The sequence below is a fragment of the Theropithecus gelada genome, chromosome 5 (assembly GCF_003255815.1).
Source record: "Theropithecus gelada isolate Dixy chromosome 5, Tgel_1.0, whole genome shotgun sequence".
Classification (NCBI taxonomy): domain Eukaryota; kingdom Metazoa; phylum Chordata; class Mammalia; order Primates; family Cercopithecidae; genus Theropithecus; species Theropithecus gelada.
The window spans coordinates 161,930,326-161,939,818 of record NC_037672.1 but is presented as its reverse complement, the minus strand read 5'-3'; positions in this window follow the sequence as shown (position 1 = coordinate 161,939,818).

Sequence of the window (9,493 nt, the reverse complement as noted above, 5' to 3'; positions counted from 1 at the left end):
CCCTTCACGGGTGTCAGGCTGGGGGACGATCAGGTCTTTCCCTTCCCACGAGGCCATATTTCAGACTTTCACATGGGGAGAAACCTTGGACAACACCTAGCTTTCCTAGGCAGAGGTCCCTGTGACCTTTGGCAGTGCATGTGTCCCTGGGTACTTAAGAGAATGGTGATGACTTTTAACCAGCATACTGCCTTCAGGCAATTGTTTAACAAAGCACACCCTGCACAGCCCAAAATCCATTAAACCTTGAGTCACCACAGCACATGTCTCTTTCAAGGACAAGGTTGGGGGTAGGGTCACAGATTAATAGCATCTCAAATACAGAACAAAATGGAGTCTCTTATATCTACTTCTTTCTACATAGACACAGTAACAGTCTGATCTTTCTTTTCCCCACAATCTGTATGACACAAAAGATGAAAAGGTGCCAGTTGACTTTTCTGTTTCTGTAACCTGGATGGTGATTGAACTTCAACATCTGCTGAAATGCATCAATTGGAAAACCTTCACGGACTTAATCCTTTGCCTCCAATTAGGTAACCAGGTATTGCTCTGCTTTTAAATGAAGAGTCCTCTATTACCTCAGTGACATTACTAATCATAAAATGAAGGCAAAAAAGGTATCCCATGTCTTAACTATAAGAATCACTGCCGCCGGGCGCGGTGGCTCAAGCCTGTAATCCCAGCACTTTGGGAGGCCGAGACGGGCGGATCACGAGGTCAGGAGATCGAGACCATCCTGGCTAACACGGTGAAACCCCGTCTCTACTAAAAAATCCAAAAAACTAGCCGGGCGAGGTGGCGGGCGTCTGTGTTCCAGCTACTTGGGAGCCTGAGGCAGGAGAATGGCGTAAACCCGGAAGGCGGAGCTTGCAGTGAGCTGAGATCCGGCCACTGTACTCCAGTCTGGGCCACAGAGCCAGACTCCTTCTCAAAAAAAAAAAAAAAAAAAAAAAAAAAAAAAAAAAAGAATCACTGCCTTTCCTAAATTTTCCATGGTGTGTTTCTAGATTCTAACATAAGCTGTGACTGACTGATGTAAGTTCAGGGGGAACTCTAATTTGTGACCAATTGTTAGTGTGTCTCACCTCCAAACTGGTGCCTGTTCTATAGAGCACATAGTGGAAAAATTGTATCCTGTGCCATATACGAGCTCATTTGGTGGTCACTCGTGTGAAGCAAGGAGTCACTATTTGGAGATTTAGCATTATTTGAAAATTACAATTACTTATGTTAATCCATTTTGTTCTGATTTGAGAGAATACCTGAGATTTGGTAATTTATAAAGAAGAGAAATTAATTTCTCACAGTTCTGGAAATTGGGAGGCTCAAGATCAAGGCAGTGACAGGTTTGGTGTCTGGCGAGTGCCTGGTCTCTGCTTCCAAGATGGTGCCTTCAATGCTGCAGCCTCTGGAGGGAGAAACACTGTTCATCATATGGCTAAAGAGCAGACACTGAGTTGCTGAGTGCAGTGGCTCATACCTGTAATCCCAGCACTTTGGGAGGCCTAGGTAGGCAGATCACTTGAGGCCAGGAGTTGAAGACCAGCTTAGCCAACATGGCAAAACCCTATCTCTACTAAAAGTACAAAACTTAGCTGGGCATGATGGCATGCAGCTGTAGTCTTACCTACTCAGGAGGCTGAAGTGGGAGGATCATTTGAACCCCAGAAGCAGAGATGGCAGAGCTGAGATTGTGTCATTGCACTCCAGCCTGGGTGACTGAGAAAGACTCCGTCTCAAAGAAAAGAAAGAGAGAGCAGAGTGAAGGCATATACCCTCAAAAGCTCTTTTTTAGCCTAGCATGAATCCATGAGGGGGAGCTCTTGAGACCTAAACACCTGTCATTAGGTTCCACCTCTCAGTGGAATCACATGAGTGATTGTTTATAACACATGAGGTTTGTGGAGACAAACATTTAAACGATAGCTATTGAGGCTCACACTCATAAGAGCAGATGGCTAATTAGGACCCTAGAAATATCTTTGCTTTCTGCTGCTGTCTAGGTCTTTGTTACAACAAAGATTCTAATCCTCAGAATTATAGGGAGATAGCTGGGAACAGTATCTCACACCTGTAATGATCGCTTGAGCTCCGGAGCTTGACACCAGCCTGGGCAACATAATGTGACCTTGTTTCAAACAAAAGAAAAGACAAGAAAAGAAAGAAAAGAAAAAGAAAGAAGAAAAAGAATTATGGGGAGAAACCAGTGACCCCTGTGGCTCACTGAAGTGGTCAATTTCAACCAAACTTAAAACCAGGGTTCCTAAACTCTGTAACCCTCCAGTGCCCATAGAACTGTGATGGTACTAATAGAAGGTTTTCTGCAGTCAGAAACTTCAAAACATAATAACATGAAAAGGAACAGCCCCTAAAGTGTATTGCTTGTCAACCAAAAAAAAAAAAAAAAAAATGAAAAACAATGGACATGAAAAGTCAGGGATATAGGGAAGAAAGAGGAAGAAAAATAACACCAAATTATAGATTCAAGGAGAGGACCAAACAACAACAACAACAACAAAACCACCAAACAAAAACAAAACAAAAAAACTGGAGGAAAATTCCTAATTTGCAACTTCAAGTTGAAAATGCAAAATTGCTGGGCTCGGTGGCTCACACTTGTAATCCCAGCACTTTGGGAGGCCGAGACGGGCGGATCACGAGGTCAGGAGATCAAGACCATCCTGGCTAACACGGTGAAACCCCGTCTCTACTAAAAAACACAAAAAACTGGCCAGGCGAAGTGGCGGGCGCCTGTAGTCCCAGCTACTCGGGAGGCTGAGGCAGGAGAATGGCGTAAACCCGGGAGGCGGAGCTTGCAGTGAGCTGAGATCCAGCCACTGCACTCCAGCCTGGGCGACAGAGGGAGACTCCGTCTCAAAAAAAAAAAAAAAAAAAAGAAAATGCAAAATTTACCAAAAACAATCTAAAGAACACAAAGATTAAAAGGTGCTGGTTGACTTTTCTGTCTCTGTAACCTGGATGATGATTGAACCTAAGCATCTGTTGATATGCATCATTGGAAAATCTTTATAGACTTTATTATTTCCCTCTAATTAGTTTACCAGGAGTCCCTCTGATTTTAAATGAAGAATCCTCTATTACCTTAGTGATGTTACTGAATATAAAATGGAGGTAAAAGAGGTATCCTTTATCTTAACTATGAAAATCACTGGTTTCCCTAAATTTTCCATGGTGAGAACACACACTGGGATGAAATAGTAAAGAGAAAAGAGAAATACAATAAGTAATAAATGCAAATTAAATTACATCATCTGCATTTTCAAATTAGCTTTACAAAATGGGATCCATGGATGTTCCTGACCCCAGTGAAAAATGATATGATTAAATATTAGTTAAAATAGATACTCAAGATTTGAAACCCATGATGCAAGACCTAGGAGTGATTATCTCACTATTTCTGGGTTCAACCCCAATTTTGTGTGTTCTTATGCTTTGAAAGAAATATGACATCTCAGAGTGAATTGATGACAGCTTTAATGGGGTGATCTCTCCCAATGTTATTGACATGACTTACTCTATCCAATCAGCAAATGGTAAATATCTGGCTACTACAGATTTGGCCAGGTTTATTAAGGCTTATTTCGACAACTTCCTGGCCATGCTTTCCCTTTGCCTCAAAGGAATATTATGCATCTCTACCCACCAATCATGGTAATTTGAAAAAACTAGCTGGGTATGGTGACGTGTGCCTGTAGTCCTGGCTATTTGGAAGGTTGAGGCTGGAGGATCCCTTGAGCTCAGGAGTTCCAGGTTACAGTGAACCATGACTGCCCACTGCACTACAAGGTGACAGAGCAACATCCTGAGTCCAAAAAAAATATGAAATTTTAAAATCCAGCCCACTGGGCTCAGTAGCTCATGCCTGTAATCCCAGCACTTTGGGAGGTCGAGGTGGGCAGATCACCTGAGGTCAGGAGTTCGAGATCTGCCTGGCCAACATGGTGAAACTGCGTCTCTACTAAAAATACAAAAATTAGCTGGGTGTGGTGGCGGGCTCCTGTAATCCCAGCTACTCGGGAGGCCGAGGCAGGAGAATCGCTTGAACCCGGGAGGCGGAGGTGACAGCGAGCGAAGATCCTGCCATTGCACTCCAGCCTGGGGGACAAGAGCGAAACTCCATCTCAAACAAACAAACAAACACAACCCAGCCCTTGCCCTTGTGTTCCACCCAGCGCATCATGTGTCGCTCCCGCAGTTCCCACCCCATCATGACCATCATGCATGAACCCGGTGACCTGGCAGAGCTCAGGTTCTAAGATCTTCACTTTCGACCACTCCCGGAGCCCGCAGAGGCCCCAGCCTCACCCCAGCGCCTCTCAAGGGCACCGAATGGGGAGCTGCAGAGTCCTCTACCCTCCAGGGGTCGGGTGCCAGCTGCCAGTAAAGGAACTGAACCCCGCTAAAGAGGCTTCTCTTTCTCCTGCTCACTTCATCTTCTGCCCGATCCCATAGCTGGAGTGTGCCGGCGCCCCTAGTTCTGGAGGACGCCCCCACCCCTTCGCGCCCATCCTCAAGTCTTTAATCTGACTTGGGAGCCCTGGGACTCCGCGCTGGACCTCAGCACTTTTCTCCAGCACCACCGGGCCGACTTCTAACCCTGACTCCCCGCAATCCCCCAAAAGAATCAGAAAAACCAAAGAAAACACCAGGCGTATCTGGTGCTGGAGAGCGTATTTCAATCTGGGACTGCCCAGGGAACTCAGACTCAACATTAGAGCAGAGAGGCCAGCTGCTGCTTGTGGGGAGATCAAGTAACAGAAGACTGAGGCACAGACGCTACAGGGCTACGCTGGGTGGGAAAAACCCAGAGAACGTCGTTAATTTATTTCTCATTGCTCCTAGTTAATATTTACTTGTATTCCCATATGTCTGCCTAGGTGATGGAGGAGTGTGTGTAATATTTGTTTTAACTTATGCAAGGGTGTGAGATGTCGCCCCTGCTGTAAATGGAGACCTCTCAGTATTTGAGCTTTGTGGGACTGGTGGAAGGGGGACACTTGGAACTACAGCAGAGTAGGAGAAGAAAAGGGGAGGACTCCAGTTAAGGAGGCCTTCCTGGCTGGAATCAAGTCTAGTGGTGGTGAGGCAGGAAAATAGAGTCTGGAGGCAGGGAACATAAGGCCAATTCACACTTCAGCTATAACAGGAAATATACTCTCCATAAGGCGTAGACTGTAAATGACTTTGTAATTTTACTTCATTCCCTCCATTTACATAGGATGTACCCCAAGTAACCAATGGAATCCTCTAGGGGCTATTTAAACTCCCGAAAATTCTGTTAACAGGGCCTTTGAGCCCCTATGTTCAGACCTGCTCCCACACTGCAAAGGGTGCTTTCATTTTCAAGAAAACCCTTCATTCTTTCCTTGCTTTGTGCGTTTTGTCCAATTCTTCGTTCAACACGCCAAGAACCTGAACACTCTCCACCGTTAACAGTGGGTTGAAGGTTTAGGAATGACACTCCGTCCTCCAGGATCTCCACTCCGTCCACTGTGGGAGGCATCTGCGGACCTCAGGAAAGATCTTCTGGGTCTTCTGGAATTTGCCCTTAGTGGGCAGCTGCAGGGTTAGGGGTTGGAGGGCTGTCACCTGGCGGCTGTCAAGATCACCTGGTATGTTTTGTGAATACAGAGAAACTTGAAATACTGTCCAAAAATTAAAAAGTAAACTAAAATAAACCAAAACATACAACTGGGGACATTTCAAGGGACTTCAGGGACTCCACAAAAGGAAAAGGAACAAAGACCAAATGTGTTTCTTATATCCCACACAGAGACTGACAACATACCAGATTCACCACACGGACTTTAATTTAAACTACATGCTCCCGGGTGAACTGGCTACAATAGGAGCTTTGACGCTGCTCATAGCCCCATTCCCTCTACCACAACTACAGAGCTACCACCTCCAGAAGAGCAGGGAGGAGCCAGTGGGTTTTCTCCTGGGAGGCTGGCTGCTGCATGAGACTGCCCAGTAGGAGAGCTGCCTGAGAGTGTGACAATCCAGAAAACACAGTCGAGGACAACTCTGGAAATAAGCCTCTTAGGGGGGCAAACGGTATTACAACAATTGCAGAAAGAGCCTGACAAGATTTCTTAGTACAGGGGCCCCAATCCCTGGCCGCAGACTGGGACCTGATGGTGGCCTGTTAAGAACTGGGCTACCCAGCAGGAGGTGAGCCTGGAGAGTGAGCTTTATTACCTGAGCTCCACCTCCTGGAAGATCAGCAATGGTATTAGATTCTCATAGGAGCTCCAACCCTATTTTGTTTTTTTGGTTTTCTTTTAGTTGTTTATTTTGTTCTTTATCTTCACTTGATTGATCTCTTCTTTGCTTCTTTTTGTTTTTTTTTTCTGTTTATTTTATTTTATTTTTGTTGTTGTTGTTTTGCCCAGACTGGAGTGCAGTGGCACAATCTTAGCTCACTGCAACCTCTGCCTCCCGGGTTCAAGCAATTCTCCTGCTTCGGACTCCTGAATAGCTGGAAGTACAGGAATGCACTTCCATGTCCAGCTTACTTTTTTAGTAGAGGCGGGGTTTCACCATGTTGTCCAGGCTGGTCTTGAACTCCTGACCTCAAGTGATCTGCCCACCTCGGCCTCCCAAAGTGCTGGGATTACAGGCATGAGCCACCACACCCGGCCTCCCCAACCCTATTTTGAACTGCACATATGAAGGATCTAGGTTGTGTGCTTTTTGTGAGAATCTAATGCCTGATATGAGCTGGAAGAGTTTCATCTCAAAACCATTCCACCCACTGCATGTCTGTGGAAAAATTATCTTCCATGAAACCAGTTCCTGATGCCAAAAAGGCTGGGGGGACCATTGCTTTAGCAAAGCTGCAGTTGAAAAAATGAAGGCTTTTCAAAATATTCAATCAAACCAGAAAGCAGATCCTTGATTAAATTTGAGAGATCTTTTCAGTGCAGTGATAGGAGGTGGAAATGAAGGAAAATGAGTCAAATCTTTCAGACCCCAGTTCAGAAGATGCAATCAGAGAACAAGATAGAATTACCTTTCACTTTCCCTATGCTGACTGCATAAAGGAAAGAAAACTCCCTGCAGGGTTATAAGACTAAATTGGTCCTGAGGTCACCATACTGGTGAACAAGAAGTGGGGACTATGTTGTGTCTTTTGACCTGGATCGAGGAAGACACATCAGCTCTACAAGGACAGAAAAAGCTGACAATCCCCAGTGAACATCTGACAGGTGAATACAGGGCAGCTCCTTGCCCCATACCAAGTCTCTACTGGGAGCAGAATATCTGAGTGAGGATTGCACCAGGAGGCTCAGGTGAGCTACACTCAGTAAAGGTCCTGCAGCCTTTGGCTGGACCTAATCTGGGGAAAATAACCACATTGGAAAGAACCTTGGGAAGCTCATGTATTTTACTTTTTAAGCATCAGTTTTGTTTTTTAGATATTTTAATATACATCTAAAATTATACATATTTATGATTCAATATTTTCTCATATTAATTTGCATATTTATATGTACACATACAGAAATATATATAATTACATAGCTTACATATGTAATTACAATTTTATTATGTTATCACATGAACATATACATACCTGACACATGGCTGGCACCATGGCTAAAATCCCAGCATTTTGGGAGGTCAAAGCAGGAGGATCGCTTGAGGCCAGGAGTTCCAGACCAGCTTGGCCAACATAGTGAGACCCCCATCTTTACAAAAAATAAAATACAGTTTTTTATATTTACTTATATTTTTATATTTTTATATATTTTATATTTACTTAAAATTTTATTATAGTAGCATATACATACCCTATACATATACCTATATATTTCACTCTTTACTCTGATATGTTATATGAGGAAGTTCTTTTGTATGTTGTATGAAAATCACAGATTTTGATTTCTCAAAAGGGGCCTAATGCTCTTTTGCCCTAATAACATCTAACAATGTCTGAGATGTTCTGCATAATCAGCTGTCTACCATTAAACAGTCAACAGAAGTATGAGAAACACAAACCATTCTTGAAATATCTTGAATCCCGTGCCAAACCAAATCCTATTTTTTAAAAAAAATGTTTTCCAGGCTGAACTCAATGGCTCAGGATTGTAATCCTAGTACTGTGGGAGACCTAGGCAGGAAGATTGCTTGAGGTCAGGAGTTTGAGGCTACAGTGAGCTACGATCTTGCCACTGCACTTCTGTACTTCAATCTCAAAAAAAAAAAAGAAAAGGAAAGGAAAACAAAACAAATTTTCCAGAAGATATGTCTTTATTGGTGTTTACACAAAACAAAGGGAAATTGAGGTTGATTGTCCTTGTTTTCATGTGACCACTACAGGGTGAAGAGGGGGATCACGGAACCAGCCCCAGATGACTCAGGTAATCTGAGACCAGGCCTGGGATCCACACACCGGACACACACCGGACACACAAGCACAATGCCTGGTCTCATTCCTTCCTCAATCCCAATTTAAACTAATTTGGCAGTTTCATGAGATTAAAAAGAGTGCAGACAGGAAAGGAGATGGGATTGGCAGAGGAAGGAAAATTGATTAAGATTAGGGACAATTGTGAGGGAGAAGAGAAAAGGAGACAGAATCTGAGAGCTGTGAGACAGATTGAAAGGGGGCAGGTGGCTCAAAGAAAACAGTAAGAGAAATTAGCTTTCTGCATTGAGGTATTGATACGCTGAAAAGTGATTAGCTTTTTGAAGGAAACATTTTGTTTATTTTTTTGAGACAGGATCTCATTCTGTTGTCCAGAACGCGGGGCAGTGGCGCCATCCTGGCTCACTGCAACCTCTGTTCTCTGGTTCCAAGCGATTTTCCCACCTCAGCCTCCGGAGTAGCTGAGACCACAGGGACAGGCCACCACACCTGGCTAATTTTTGTATTTTTTGTAGAGATGGGGTTTCACCATGTTGGCCTGGCTGATCTCAAACTCCAGAGCTCAAGTGATTGGCCCGCGTCAGCTTACCAAAGTGGTGGGATTACAGGCATGAGCTTCAGCCTGGCTACGAAAGGAAGCTTTTAAATTGTAGAGTATTTCATACATCCGTAATAGTAGAGAGAACAGTATGAAGAACCTACGAATAAAAAGAAACCAATTTCTATCATTTGAATTAACAATCTTTATAACCCCACCAGCTTCTCCTGCCAATGGAGCAAATTCCCAGACATCGTATAATTTTATCTGTACTTTATATTTCACCTTATAATTCATTATTTCCTAAAATACATTATTTCAATTATAGTGTTACTATAAGTTTTAATAAGCTGTTCAGTGTGAATTATTATTATTATTATTTTTTTGAGACGGAGACTTGCTCTGTCACCCAGGCTGGAGTGCAGTGGCCGGATCTCAGCTCACTGCAAGCTCCTCCTCTCGGGTTCACGCCTTTCTCCTGCCTCAGCCTCCCGAGTAGCTGGGACTACAGGCACCCGCCACTTCGCCCGGCTAGTCTTTTGTATTTTTTTAGTAGA